The 15,315-nt window shown below is 44.4% G+C and overlaps 1 non-coding gene across 1 annotated transcript; it reads left to right on the forward strand.

Annotated features, from left to right (window-relative positions):
• The first annotated feature begins 14,191 nt into the window (after nt 1-14,191).
• Nucleotides 14,192-14,326, forward strand: LOC133250137 (small nucleolar RNA SNORA70). The gene has a single exon (XR_009737247.1). It is a non-coding gene; the product is annotated as a small nucleolar RNA SNORA70 (small nucleolar RNA).
• The last annotated feature ends 989 nt before the right edge of the window (nt 14,327-15,315 follow it).

A 15,315-nucleotide genomic window follows, 5' to 3' on the forward strand; every position in this document is an offset into this window, starting at 1 on the left:
TGGCGCCCTAAGTGCGGCTGAGAGGAGCTACCCTACGTCCGAGGTCAGGGGCAGAAGCCGGGAGGACCCCATGCCCGAAGAGCAGTGGCCAAGAGGAGTTACCCCACGTCCGAGGTCAGGGGCAGTGGCCGAGAGTGCCAGGCTGCAACGTGCAGAAACGGCAGAGAAGAGCTACCCAAGTCCGAGGCCAGGGGCGGCGGCCAGAAGGACCAACCCCATGGTCAAGGAGCGGTGGCTGCCCGGGTGCAGGAGGACCTAGAGGCGCTATCCCACATTGAAGGTCAGGAAGGGCAGCGGTGAGGAGATACCCCTCATCCAAGGTAAGGAGCAACAGCTGCGCTTTGCTGGAGCAGCCGTGAAGAGATACCCCACGTCCAAGGTAAGAGAAACTCAAGTAAGATGGTAGGTGTTGCAAGAGGGCATCAGAGGGCAGACACACTGAAACCATACTCACAGAAAACTAGTCAATCTAATCACACTAGGACCACAGCCTTGTCTAACTCATTGAAACTAAGCCATGCCCGTGGGGCAACCCAAGATGGGCAGGTCATGGTGGAGAGATCTGACAGAATGTGGTCCATTGGAGAAGGAAATGGCAAACCACTTCAGTATTCTTGCCTTGAGAACCCCATGAACAGTATGAAAAGGCAAAATGATAGGATACTGAAAAAGGAACTCCCCAGGTCAGTAGGTGCCCAATATGCTACTGGAGATCAGTGGAAAAATAACTCCAGAAAGAATGAAGGGATGGAGTCAAAGCAAAAAGAATACACAGCTGTGGATGTGACTGGTGATAGAAGTAAGGTCTGATGCTGTAAAGAGCAATATTGCATAGGAACCTGGAATGTCAGGTCCATGAATCAAGGCAAATTGGAAGTGGTCAAACAAGAGATGGCAAGAGTGAACGTCGACATTCTAGGAATCAGCTATCAGAAATGGACTGGAATGGGTGAATTTAACTCAGATGACCATTATATCTACTACTGTGCGCAGGAATCCCTCAGAAGAAATGGAGTAGCCATTATGGTCAACAAAAGAGTCCGAAATGCAGTACTTGAAATGCAGTCTCAAAAACGACAGAATGATCTCTGTTCGTTTACAAGGCAAACCATTCAATATCACAGTAATCCAAGTCTATGCCCCAACCAGTAATGCTGAAGAAGCTGAAGTTGAATGGTTCTATGAAGACCTACAAGACCTTATAGAACTAACACCTAAAAAAGATGTCCTTTTCATTATAGGGGACTGGAATGCAAAAGTAGGAAGTCAAGAAACACCTGGAGTAACAGGCAAATTTGGCCTTGGAATACGGAATGAAGCAAGGCAAAGACTAATAGAGTTTTGCCAAGAAAATGCACTGGTCATAGAAAACACCCTCTTCCAACAACACAAGAGAAGACTCTACACATGGACATCACCGGATGGTCAACACCAAAACCAGATTGACTATATTCTCTGCAGCCAAGGTTGGAGAAGCTCTATACAGTCAACAAAAACAAGACCAGGAGCTGACTGTGGCTCAGATCATGAACTCCTTATTACCAAATTCAGACTGAAATTGAAGAAAGTAGGTAAAACCACTAGACCATTCAGGTATGACCTAAATCAAATCCCTTATGATTATACAGTGGAAGTGAGAAATAGATTTAAGGGCCTAGATCTGATAGATAGAGTGCCTGATGAACTATGGAATGAGGCTCGTGACATTGTGCAGGAGACAGGGATCAAGACCATCCCCATGAAAAAGAAATGCAGAAAAGCAAAATGGCTGTCTGGGGAGGCCTTACAAATAGCTGTGAAAAGAAGAGAAGCGGAAAGCAAAGGATAAAAGGAAAGATACAAGCATCGGAATGCAGAGTTCCAAAGAATAGCAAGAAGAGATAAGAAAGCCTTCCTCAGCGATCAATGCAAAGAAATAGAGGAAAACAACAGAATGGGAAACACTAGAGATCTCTTCAAGAAAATTAGAGATACCAAGGGAACATTTCATGCAAAGACGGGCTCGATAAAGGACAGAAATGGTATGGACTTAACAGAAGCAGAAGATATTAAGAAGAGGTGGCAAGAATACACAGAAGAACTGTACAAAAAGATCTTCACAACCCAGATAATCACGATGGTGTGATCACTGACCTAGAGCCAGACATCCTGGAATGTGAAGTCAAGTGGGCCTTAGAAAGCATCACTACGAACAAAGCTAGTGGAGGTGATGGAATTCCAGTTGAGCTATTTCAAATCCTGAAAGATGATGCTGTGAAAGTGCTGCACTCAATATGCCAGCAAATTTGGAAAAACTCAGCAGTGGCCACAGGACTGGAAAAGGTCAGTTTTCATTCCAATCCCAAAGAAAGGCAATGCCAAGGAAGGCTCAAACTACCGCAGAATTGCACTCATCTCACACGCTAGTAAAGTAATGCTCAAAATTCTCCAAGCCAAGCTTCAGCAATACATGAACCGTGAACTTCCTGATGTTCAAGCTGGTTTTATAAAAGGCAGAGGAACCAGAGATCAAATTGCCAACATCCGCTGGATCATGGAAAAAGGAAGAGAGTTCCAGAAAAACATCTATTTCTGCTTTATTGACTATGCCAAAGCCTTTGACTGTGTGGATCACAAGAAACTGTGGAAAATTCTAAGAGATGGGAATACCAGACCACCTGATCTGCCTCTTGAGAAATCTGTATGCAGGTCAGGAAGCAACAGTTAGAACTGGACATGGAACAACAGACTGGTTCCAAATAGGAAAAGGAGTATGTCAAGGCTGTATATTGTCACCCTGCTTATTTAACTTATATGCAGAGTACATCATGAGAAACGCTGGGCTGGAAGAAGCACAAGCTGGAATCAAGATTGCCCAGAGAAATATCAATAACCTCAGATATGCAGATGACACCACCCTTATGGCAGAAAGTGAAGAGGAACTAAAAAGCCTCTTGATGAAAGTGAAAGAGGAGAGTGAAAAAGTTGGTTTAAAGCTCAACATTCAGAAAATGAAGATCATGGCATCTGGTCCCATCACTTCATGGGAGATAGATGGGGAAACAGTGGAAACAGTGTCAGATTTTATTTTTCTGGGCTCCAAAATCACTGCAGATGGTGACTGCAGCCATGAAATTAAAAGATGCTTACTCCTTGGAAGGAAAGTTCTGACCAACCTAGATCAGATCAGATCAGTCGCTCAGTCGTGTCCGACTCTTTGCGACCCCATGAATCGCAGCACACCAGGCCTCCCTGTCCATCACCAATTCTCGGAGTTCACCCAGACTCACATCCATCGAGTCAGTGATGCCATCCAGCCATCTCATCCTCTGTCATCCCCTTCTCCTCCTGCCCCCAATCCCTCCCAGCATCAGAGTCTTTTCCAATGAATCAACTCTTCGCATGAGGTGGCCAAAGTACTGGAGTTTCAGCTTTAGCATCATTCCTTCCAAAGAAATCCCAGGGCTGATCTCCTTTAGAATGGACTGGTTGGATCTCCTTGCAGTCCAAGGGACTCTCAAGAGTCTTCTCCAACACCACAGTTCAAAAGCATCAATTCTTCGGTGCTCAGCCTTCTTCACAGTCCAACTCTCACATCCATACATGACCACAGGAAAAACCATAGCCTTGACTAGACGAACCTTTGTTGGCAAAGTAATGTCTCTGCTTTTGAATATGCTATCTAGGTTGGTCATAACTTTTCTTCCAAGAAGTAAGCGTCTTTTAATTTCATGGCTGCAGTCACCATCTGTAGTGATTTTGGAGCCCAGAAAAATAAAGTCTGTCACTGTTTCCACTGTTTCCCCATCTATTTCCCATGAAGTGATGGGACCGGATGCCATGATCTTCGTTTTCTGAATGTTGAGCTTTAAGCCAACTTTTTCACTCTCCACTTCCACCTTCTTCAAGAGGATTTTGAGTTCCTCTTCACTTTCTGCCACAAGGGTGGTGTCATCTGCATATCTGAGGTTACTGATATTTCTCCAGGCAATCTTGATTCCAGCTTGTGCTTCTTCCAGCCCAGCGTTTCTCATGATGTACTCTGCATATAAGTTAAATAAGCAGGGTGACAATATACAGCCTTGACATACTCCTTTTCCTATTTGGAACCAGTCTGTTGTTCCATGTCCATTTCTAACTGTTGCTTCCTTACCTGCACACAGATTTCTCAAGAGGCAGGTCAGGTGGTCTGGTATTCCCATCTCTTTCAGAATTTTCCACAGTTTCTTGTGATCCACACAGTCAAAGGCTTTGGCATAGTCAATAAAGCAGAAATAGATGTTTTTCTGGAACTCTCAACCTAGATAGCATATTCAAAAGCAGAGACATTACTTTGCCAACAAAGATTCGTCTAGTCACGGCTATGGTTTTTCCTGTGGTCATGTATGGATGTGAGAGTTGGACTGTGAAGAAGGCTGAGCACCGAAGAATTGATGCTTTTGAACTGTAGTGTTGGAGAAGACTCTTGAGAGTCCCTTGGACTGCAAGGAGATCCAATCAGTCCATTCTGAAGGAGATCAGCCCTGGGATTTCTTTGGAAGGAATGATGCTAAAGCTGAAACTCCAGTACTTTGGCCACCTCATGCGAAGAGTTGATTCATTGGAAAAGACTCTGATACTGGGAGGGTTTGGGGCAGGAGGAGAGGGGGACGACAGAGGATGAGATGGCTGGATGGCATCACTGACTCGATGGATGTGAGTCTGGGTGAACTCCGAGTATTGGTGATGGACAGGGAGGCCTGGTGTGCTGCGATTCATGGGGTCGCAAAGAGTCGGAGTCGACTGAGCAACTGAACTGAACAGATTTCTAACTGGCCATCAGAAACACAGGTTTGCGTTTGTCACTAAGGTGGAGTCTTTTGGGGTTCAGCACTATACATGTGGTATTGGATATCATCTCTCAGTTTTTCAGTCATTAAGTTGTGTCTGACTCTTTGTGACCCCATGGACTGCAGCACACCAGGCTTCCTTGTCCTTCACCATCTCCCAGAGCTTGCTCAAACCCATGTCCACTGAGTCGGTGATACCAACCAACCATCTCATCCTCTGTCATTCCCTTCTCTGCCTGTCTTCAATTTTTCCCAGCATCAGGGTATTTTCCAAGGAGTCAGCTCTTCTCATCAGGTGACCAAAGTATTGCGCTTCAGCTTCAGTCTTCTGGTAAACAGTGTTAGAACTGACTTGAATTGTAGGACATCTGGCTGATGCCTGGGAGCATAATTTTTGGAGGTGTGTGGAACCCCCTCCCACCCCTACTCCCACACACATTTTGGGATTGGGTGACCAAGATGCAATTCGGAATAATAAAATAATGTGGAGCATAGTTTATTTCTTAGTTCATGGAATCATTATACATCTGACTTGAATACATTAGGCCTTTCCTGAGTCTACTCACTGAAACCAAAGTCATAGTCTTGAGGAAACACAAAGGCATCAATTAGAGGATGGAAATGTTACCAAGGGAGAAAGGGAGCTACCTGCAGAAATACCAGTGTGAAAGTACTCTTCTTCTCTTAATACTCTTTTTCTTTGCTTCTTCACAGTGAACTCTCTTCATGTCTTCATCCTTTATGAATGAAAGCAACACCAAACCTAAGGGCATCTTATAATCAGAAGTGCTTCTGACCAAAAATTCAAGAAGGGAACCAGCATGGATCCCAGAGCCTTGAGCTGCACACTGCAGGCTTACAAGCCCTATGCTTGCCCAGCCTGAGAAAGAGCCCAGAGTCAGTGACAAAGACATCAATGGTTTAATGGATGGAGGAGCTTACATGTCTGAAGCAAGGTCACCCTAAAGTGACACCCTACTGTATATGCAGCAGAGGGTTGGGGGCATGGACTGGCAACTGGGAGGAACTGATGTCAGGTTGGCTCGTCGGTTACCAGGGAAAGCATGTACAGAGAGCAGAGAACTATCTTAAGTGGCCTGACTATGTGCAGACAAAAGCAAGGCATGAGGAAGAGAGCTGATGAAAATTTCTCATATGCATATCCCTCATACATAGCATCTTGAGGACAAAGACCATGATGGGGACCATCCCCATAACTGGATCCTGCCCAACTGTGATAGTTAATAACACTTCATCAGTGTTTCCAGAATGTATCTTTTATTTTCCCACTTTTCCTATTTCGCTTACTTATTTCCTTTCCCCTAGCTGGAATAACTTTTCCTACTTTCCTTCTTTTCCAAAGTCCGTCCATCCTTTAAAACTCATGTCAGGTCTTCTCTTGTCTGAAAAGCCTGTGCAAACATCCCCCAGACCCACTCCAGGCAACAAGGGAGTCAGCCAAAATAGCACACTGTGGATGAGGGGTCAAGAGTCCTCATTCACTGGCTGTTCCCTAACTTCCATCCTGGCTCTCCAAGACAAGCCTGCGGACCAGCTGGGGTGTGGAATGAATGCGGAAGCAGGAAAACACAGATGAAGTAGACCACTTACTATGTTCACCTCTTGACCTACTATCCCTCCCTCCTCTAAATTCTTAGACTGTAGGAAATCAATCCTAAATATTCATTGGATGGACTGATCCTGAAGGTGAAGCTCCAATACTTTGGCCACCTGATGAGAAGATCTGAATCATTAGAAAAGGCCCTGGGGGAGGAAATGGCAACCCACTCCAGTACTCCTGCCTGGAAAATCTCATGGACAGAGGAGCCTGGCAGGCTACAGTCCATGGGGTCTCAGTCAGACATGACTGAGCAACTGAGCACACACACATGCATGTTGCCTTCTCATTACTTCTCTGCTTTTACAAATTGCCAAAAGAGGCCCATGAGCGTGGAGTTTTGTAAATATCAGGGATTATTCCATACCTAGTTCAAAACAGGGTCAGCTTAAAATTTATGGAATTAATTGAAATTCAGTGTAAATTGCTCAGTTCAAAGGTTATCACGGGCATGTAAGTCCCCTGGGGATTTGCAGAAATCTTGGGAAGGATTGGACTTTTCACAGAATGTAAATGGGGAAATCGAGTCAGTCATATCTACATTACCTAAGTCATATCTTAAGTTGTCATTTCAGTTACAAATCTTTTGTGCAGATGAGGCCCACATGTGATGTTCTGAGCTTCCTGGCTCATAATTTGCATTTTCAGACTGACTCTCAGTGGTTTTATAGTCTCAAGGAGGCTCTTGGGAGGGCAATGTGATTTTTTGAAAATAGTCCCTTTTATATATACTGGAAAAGTGTGCCTTTGAATGCATTTCTCTGAATAAAATATATTTTTCAAAAAAAAAAAAAAAGAAAAGGCCCTGATGCTGGGAAAGACTGAGGGCAGGAGGAGAAGGGGACGGCAGAGGATGAGATGATTGGATGGCATCACTGATTCAATGGACGTGAGTTTGAGTAAACTCCAGGAGATAGTGAAGGCCAGGGAAGCCGGGCATGCTGCAGTCCATGGGGTTGCAAAGAGTCGGACTCGAATGAGTGATTGAACAAAACCAATTGTCTATTTAGTCATTTTCCACTTAATCTGTGATTTGCATATTCATAGTTCTTAGCACACAGAAGGCAGTAACTCATTGACTGGATGATTGATCTGTCTTTTTCTCTTAAGAAAACTCCTTGTAAGTTCTTTTAGTTAAGTTCTTTATTTATTCTCTTATTGGCAGTTGATTTTTGTCCTTTCAGATTGTGGCGTTTACCTAATAAGAAGTAATTTAACTGTTTTTAAATAGGCTATTTGGCTATTTTAAAGACAAGAAAGTACTATATCTAGAAGAGCAGAGAGAAATGGGGATAAGAGACTGAGTCCTGTGTGGACCCAGCCCAGCTGTGTGGTCTCTGCCCTCCTGTCACTGGGCCAGGAGTTGGAAGTTCACTTTCTTGCAAATGGGGAAGCTTACATATCCTTGGCAGCAGGAATCCTGGCCACCAATCCCAGCCAGCACCCTGCCCTCAGTTTACTCCTGTTTTCAGTTCAGAGTTCCACTTATCTGTCTAAAAAGCAAACATATTAAACCCTGATGACTCAGGACCCATTAGCTGTCTCACTTAATGGAGCAAGTGGCAGCTCCTCATTACTCTAGATTGACCCTAAGCAGATCTAGAACCTTGTATTAAACCTCCACCACTTCTCTAAGCTTACCGAGTGTGCCCAGTGAAATATCAGGATTCAATTAAATTCAACACATAATTATTGTGTATCAACAATATTCCAGACACTCTATTAGGTATAAATTAAGTAAGTAATAATTCCATTTGCTTTTATTATGGGCCACTGTCTGTACTAAATCTTTTATCTATATTATCTCAACTAATTGTTAGGATGTTTCTACTGTGACTTCTTATGTTCAGTTTGCCATTGAGGAAGCTGAGGCAGGGGGATTAAGAGACATTTTCAAGGTCACATAGCTATTAAAGGGTAGGCTTTCTGCTCAGCTGTGTCTGACTCTAAACTCATGCTCTTTCTTACCTCTTTTCTCATGCTCTCTCCTCTCCTCAGACTGTCTAGTAGACAGGTTGAAGGATCTGAAATTTGAACTCAGACTCCTAAGAATTGAATTTATATCCAAGCAACTCCCTGTGACCCCTGACCCAGGAAGTGGTCAAAAGTCCAATGATTCAGTCTCCTCTGGCTCAGCTTTTCTAACTGATAATAACAACACTTACCTTCACTAATGTTTGACAAAGTGCTTCTGATAGATATTAGATTCCTATCAAGGGACTTCCATTGACCCTAACAATCAAGACTCCATTTGTATGGAGGCACCCATGGTGGGGGTTGAGGGTTGGGGGAATGACCTAGCAGTTCCTTCTCTGTGGCCTCACTTCACCTGGGCCCAGTCCCTCAATTCAACTGAGGTAAGATTGTTGTTGCTTAGTCACTAAGTCGTGTCTGACTTTTTGAGATTCCACGGACTATAGCCTTCCAGGCTCCTCTGTCCATGAGATTTCCCAGGCAAAAATACTGGATGGGTTGCCATTTCCTTCTCTAGGGGAGCCTCCCCAAGCAGGGATCAAACCCATCTCTCCTGCATAGTCAGGTGGATTCTTTACCGCTGAGCCACCAGGGAAGCCCCGAGGTAAGATTTCAGTTCAGTTCAGTTGCTCAGTCATGTCCGACTCTGCAATCCCATGGACTGCAGCACATCAGCCCTCCCTGTCCATCACCAATTCCCGGAGTTTACTCAAACTCATGTCCATTGAGTTGGTGATACCATCCAACTATCTCATCCTCTGCCATCCCCTTCTCCTCCCGCCTTCAATCTTTCCCAGCATCAGGGTCTTTTCAATGAGTCAGTTCTTCGCATCAGGTGGCCAAGTATTGGAGTTTCAGCTTCAACATCAGTCTTTCCAATGAATATTCAAGACTGATTTTGTTTAGGATGGACTGGTTGGATCTCCTTGTTATCCAAGAGACTCTCAAGAGTCTTCTCCAACACCACAGTTCAAAAGCATCAATTTTTCCATGCTCAGCTTTCTTTATGGTCCAACTCTCACATCCATACATAACTACTAGAAAAACCATAGCCTTGACTAGACTGACATTTGTCTGCAAAGTAATGTCTCTGCTTTTTAATATACTGTCTAGGTTGGTCATAACTTTTCTTCCAAGGAGCAAGCGTCTTTTAAGTTTCTAAAAGAGATTCACTACAGAACAACAGTGGGAGAGCAATCAAAGATAAGAAAGGAAAACACAAAGACAGAGAGATGGGTGAGTTCACAGAGCATGGGTTCCTTGTGCCAGTGAAGCCCAAAGTAGTCGTGTCCTTTCAAGCACAGATTCTGGTTGTTTCTCACCAGCCCATCAGGACCAGGGCTGGGCTATGGTCTCAGCCACGGCCATCTGAATTTAGCATCCATGCTATATAAGGTCTGGGACCCAGACTCAAGGTCAAGTTCTCAGACTGTTCACAGAGCCACCTTCTCTGGCTTGGCTGCAGGTGTCAAAACTGAAGCAGTTGAGGATAGGAATTGGGAAGCAGCACATTTATCCAACATAGGATTGTCCCAATAAGTGTTTTGAGGAAATGTGTTGACATAATCATTCTTTATTTGTTTTTATTGGGACATAATTACTCTACAAAGATTTGTTAGTTTCTGCTGTACAACAATGTGAATCATCCACGTGTACACATATATCCCCTCCCTCTTGGACCTCCCTCTCACCCACCCCCCATCCCACTGCTCTAGGTCATTACAGAGCACTGAGCTGAGCTCCCTGTGCTATGCAGTCATTTCCCACTAGCTCTCTGTTTCACACATGGTAGCATGTATATGTCGATTCCAATCTCCCAATTCATCCCACTCTCTCCTTCCCCCTTAGGTCCACATGTCCATTCTCTGCATCTGGGTCTCTATTCCTGCCCTGCAAATTGGTTCATCTGCACCATTTTCCTAGATTCCACAAGTATGAGTTTATATGTTCTCCTCTTTCTGACTTAACTTTCCTCTGCATAACAGACTCTAAGTTCATCCACCTCACTAGAACAGACTCAAGTCCATTCTTTTTCACGGCTGAATAATACTCCATTGTATTTTTGTACCACATCTTCTTTATCCATACATCTGCCAATGGACATCTAGGATGCTTCCATGTCCTGGTTATTGTAAACAGTGCTGCAATGAACATTGGGGTACATGTGTCTTTTTGTATTATGGTTTTCTCAGAATATATGCCAAAACTATTCTTAAGTCAATGATAAAAAGATATTACAGAAGTAAAAGTAAGACCGGTGGCAAAGGGAGTCAAAGGCCGGTGCCCCCTTTATTTGTCCCTCCCATCCCCCACCCACACTGCAAACTCAGGCTCACTCCTCCTCACTCGAAGCCTCAGGCATCTAGAGCTCTGAGCCCTACCAGACTTAACTTCTGTGGGCTCTGTCTGCCCAACCCCTGAGGGAGAAAGGCACTTTTCCATCTAACCTCTGATTGTCCTGAGTGGCCTGGGAAATCACCTCTTTCACTCCCCTCCATGTAGGTCTGACCCCAGCTCCTCCCCTACCCCAACTTTGCTCCTGAAACTTTTTTGCTCTGTCTTGTTTGCATGCCTAAAACCACGGGTCTGCTAAAGCTAGTTCTTCCTGGGAAAGTTCGGATGCTCCATCTGTTCTAAGTGAACATCCATTTCTAACCCAGCTAAGACGTGTGTGGGCTTCAAGAACATCAGTGGGGATGTAACATGGACAGAGAAGCCAAGAAGACCACCTAGAGTGCACCCCAATACTTCATGAGGGATAAAGGAGGAGGCAGAAGCAGCCCCAGGCCAGGGGCCATGGAGTATGATGGCAGTGCCATAAAGGATGAGTCCACCTTGGCCACTCGACCTCACAGAACCAGATGAAAGCTGACATCATTCACACAGCACACCTAGAACAGTGCTTGTCACATCAGAAGTCTGTGATAAATGTGAGCTATCATTTTCATTGCTTTCCGGGTAGCTCAGCTGGTAAAGAATCACCTGCAATGCAGGAGACCCAGGTTCAATCCCTGGGTGAGGAAGATCCCCTGGAGAAGGAAATGGCAATACACTCTAGTATTCTTGCCTGGAGAATCCCATGGATAGAGGAGCCTGGCGGGCTACAGTCCATGGGGTCTCCAAGAGTCAGACACAACTTAACAGCTAAATCACATTATTTTCATTAGTTATCTATGATGAATTTGCCTTTCAGGTGAAATAAATGCTCTCTATTATTGGCATTCATTATTCAGTCAGTGAAACATGTCTTCATTTCCAGAAGAAGTACAAAGTAATTTGCTGTAAAGTTTCTCTTCCACTTACTGCATTGACTTAATATCATTTCTACCACAGACCCTAAGATTAATTCATATGCCATGACAAATTAGAGACACCATTTACTATATTGGAGCAAAATTTGTAAAACCAAATTTGTTATCGGTGAGAACAGGATGGCGATTTTGAGAGTAACTTTCCACATTCCTAGCTTTAAAATTTACCTGATTCCATGTATGCTGCTGCTGCTAAGTCGCTTCAGTCGTGTCCGACTCTGTGTGACCCCATAGACGGCAGCCCACCAGGCTCCACTGTCCCTGGGATTCTCTAGGCAAGAACACAGGAGTGGATTGCCATTGCTTTCTCCGGATTCCATGTATATGCATTAATATCTGATATTTGTTTTTCCATTTCTGACTTACTTCTCTCTGTATTACAAACTCTAAGTCTATCCACTTCTCTACAAATGATCCAATTTCATTTCTTTTTATGGTTGAGCAATATTCCATTCTATATGTGCACTACATCTTGGGAAGCTGCTGTATAACACAGGCAACTCAGCTCGGTGCTCTGTGATGACCTAGAGGGGTGGGATGGGGTCAGGGAGTTGGAGGGAGGTCCAAGAGGGAGGGGCTATATGTATACTTATTCAGTTCAGTTCAGTTCAGTCCCTCAGTCGTGTCTAACTCTTTGCGACCCCATGGAGTGCCACATGCCAGGCCTCCCTGTCCATCACCAACTCCCAGAGTTTACCCAAACTCATGTCCATTGAATTGGTGATGCCATCCAACCATCTCATCCTCTGTCGTCCCCTTCTCCTCCTGACTTCAATCTTTCCCAGGATCAGGATCTTTTCCAATGAGTCAGTTCTTTGCATCAGGTGGCCAAAGTATTTGAGTTTCAGCTTCAACATCAGTCCTTCCAATGAATATTCAGGACTGATCTCCTTTAGGATGGACTGGCTTGATCTCCTTGTAGTCCAAGGGACTCTCAAGAGTCTTCTCCAACACTACAGTTCAAAAGCATCAATTCTTCAGTGCTCAGCTTTCTTTATGGTCCAACTCTCACATCCATACATGACTACTGGAAAAGCCATAGCTTTGACTACACAGACCTTAGTCTGCAAAGTAATGTCTCTGCTTTTTAATATGCTGTCTAGGTTGGTCATAGCTTTTCTTCTTAGAAGCAAGCGCCTTTTAATTTCATGGCCACAGTCACGATCTGCAGTGATTTTGGAGCCCCCCAAAAAAAGTCTGTCACTGTTTCCATTATTTCCCCATCTATTTGCCATCAAGTGATGGGAATGGATGCTATGATCTTAATTTTTTGAACGTTGAGTTTTAAGCCAGCTTTTTCACTCTTCTCTTTCACTTTCATCAAGAGACTCTTCACTTCCTCTTCAATTTCTTCTGTAAGGGTGGTGTCATCTGCATATCTGAGGTTATTGATGTATCTCTATAGCCGATTCACTTTGCTATACAGCAGAAACTAACACAACATTGTAAAGCAATTATACTCCAATAAACTTTTTTTAATCAAATAGAAAAAGATATTTACTCAGATCCATATCTCTAGTCACCTCTGGCCAACTATTCCACTCTCGTCATTGTGATAACATGTTATAACCACTATACCACACTCCGTGATGTTCCTCTCTATTTTCCTGAGTTCCTGTGATACCCTCAGGCGGGTGACAGAATTAGCTACATTTGCTACACAGGTGAAAGGGGGCACATTGCCACTGCCATGTAATGCCTGACTTCCAACAGCATTTCATCATTAATAAAACTAAAAACGGTGGACTTGCCCCCAGAAAGGAGGAAGGGATTTTCTTCTGCACATCAGGTCTGCTTTAGTCAATGTTTACCTGTCAGCGCAAAACCTGTTGATGCGGATCTCAGAGGAATTGAGTCAATCTGTTTTTCACCTACCCTGTTGGATCCTTTGTTAGCGATAGCTTTTGTGAGCTGAATGTTTTGAAGTGACAGACACAGTAGAAACTCTTTATGCCACAGACAAAGGGACTGAATTCACACGTCACTCAGGAGCTTAAAAATTGTGATCCATGGGACCCACATCACTTGTAGTTGCTCCTGATACCAGAAACAGGAGACCTACAGGGTACTGAACCCATAAAATCAATAGCTGTTATGAGAAGAGCCTTCTGTGCTTGACAACAAATTGTACTTAAACACATTTAGGCAACCATAAATACTATGTAACCAACAATGTTATTGATTTGGCTTGTGGGATTTCTACCCACCTCTTCCTCCTCTTCGTCTTCTTCTTTTAGAGATGCCACTGCAGCTGGGCTTCCCAGGTGGCACAGTGTTAAAGAATCCACCTGCCAATGCAGGAGACACAAGAGACATGGGTTCCATCTCTGGGTCAGGAAGATCCCCAGGGGGAGGAAATGGCTACCCACTCCAGTATTCTTGCCTGGAGAATCCCATGGACAGAGGAGTCTGGTGGGCTACTGTCCATGGGATCACAAAGAGTCAGACACGCTTGAGCAACTACGCATGCACGCACACCACTGCAGCCAGTTAGGCCGACTGTGCTCTTTTCCCCGTGGGGGCCCAGTGTGCAGTGGCTGCAAACAGCAGCCTCCTTGGTAGTGTATGCAGCCTGTTGCCTGTACAGGTTGCCCTAAGGGACCTGGGATACAGCTCTTTCCAGTGGACTTTCATGACTGGCATGCTGTCCCCAGTCTAGGCTCCAGACAGGTATGCGTGGTGCCTCTGGAAAGCCCTGGGGCACACTGGCCACGGTCCACATTGGCCAAGTCATAATGTCCATCCACACTGAGCTGCAGAACAAGGAGCATGTGATTGAGACTCTCCTTGGGGCCAAGTTCAAGTTCCCTGGCCACCACATATTGGATCTACATCTCCAAGAAGCGGGCATTTACTAAGTTTAGTGCAGATGAACTTGAAAACGTGAGAGAAAAGCGGCACATTCAGGATGGCTGGGGGCCACATGTTATATACACAACCCTAATGGCGGCCCTCTGGACAAAAGGCAGGCCCTGCACTCTTGAGAGTCTTGGAGCTGTCCCCTCCTTACTCATGCCCACCAATAAATCCTACTTTCTTATAAAATATATATATATTGAGATGCCACACTGTAGTACATTCCGTTGTTGTTGTTCAGTCAATAAGTCATGTCTGACTTTTTGCAAACCCATGGACTGAAGTATGCCAAGCTTCCCTGTCCTTCTTTGCTTAAACTCATGTCCATTGAATCAGTGATGCCATCCAGCCATCTCATCCTCTGTCATCCCCTTCTCCTCATGCCCTCAACCTTTTCCAGCATCAGTCTTTTCCAATGAGTCGGCTCTTTGCGTCAGCTGGCCAAAGTATTGGAGTTCCAGCTACATTCCCTAGTGGTACTTTGTATACTTTAGGCATACATATGACAATTTTTCAAATGTATATGATGACTTCAGTTGTCCTGAGGCTTTATCTTTATTTGGCCCCTCTTCCTTGGAGGATGATTTGTTTTTCCAACTGTGGCAAATAGATGGGAAACAATGGAAACAGTGACAGACTTTATTTTTTTGGCTCCAAAATCACTGCAGATGGTGACTGAAGACATGAAGTTAAAAGATGCTCGCTCCTTGGAAGAAAAGCTATGACCAACCTAGACAGCATATTAAAA

The sequence above is a fragment of the Bos javanicus genome, chromosome 6 (genome assembly GCF_032452875.1).
Source record: "Bos javanicus breed banteng chromosome 6, ARS-OSU_banteng_1.0, whole genome shotgun sequence".
NCBI lineage: Eukaryota > Metazoa > Chordata > Mammalia > Artiodactyla > Bovidae > Bos > Bos javanicus.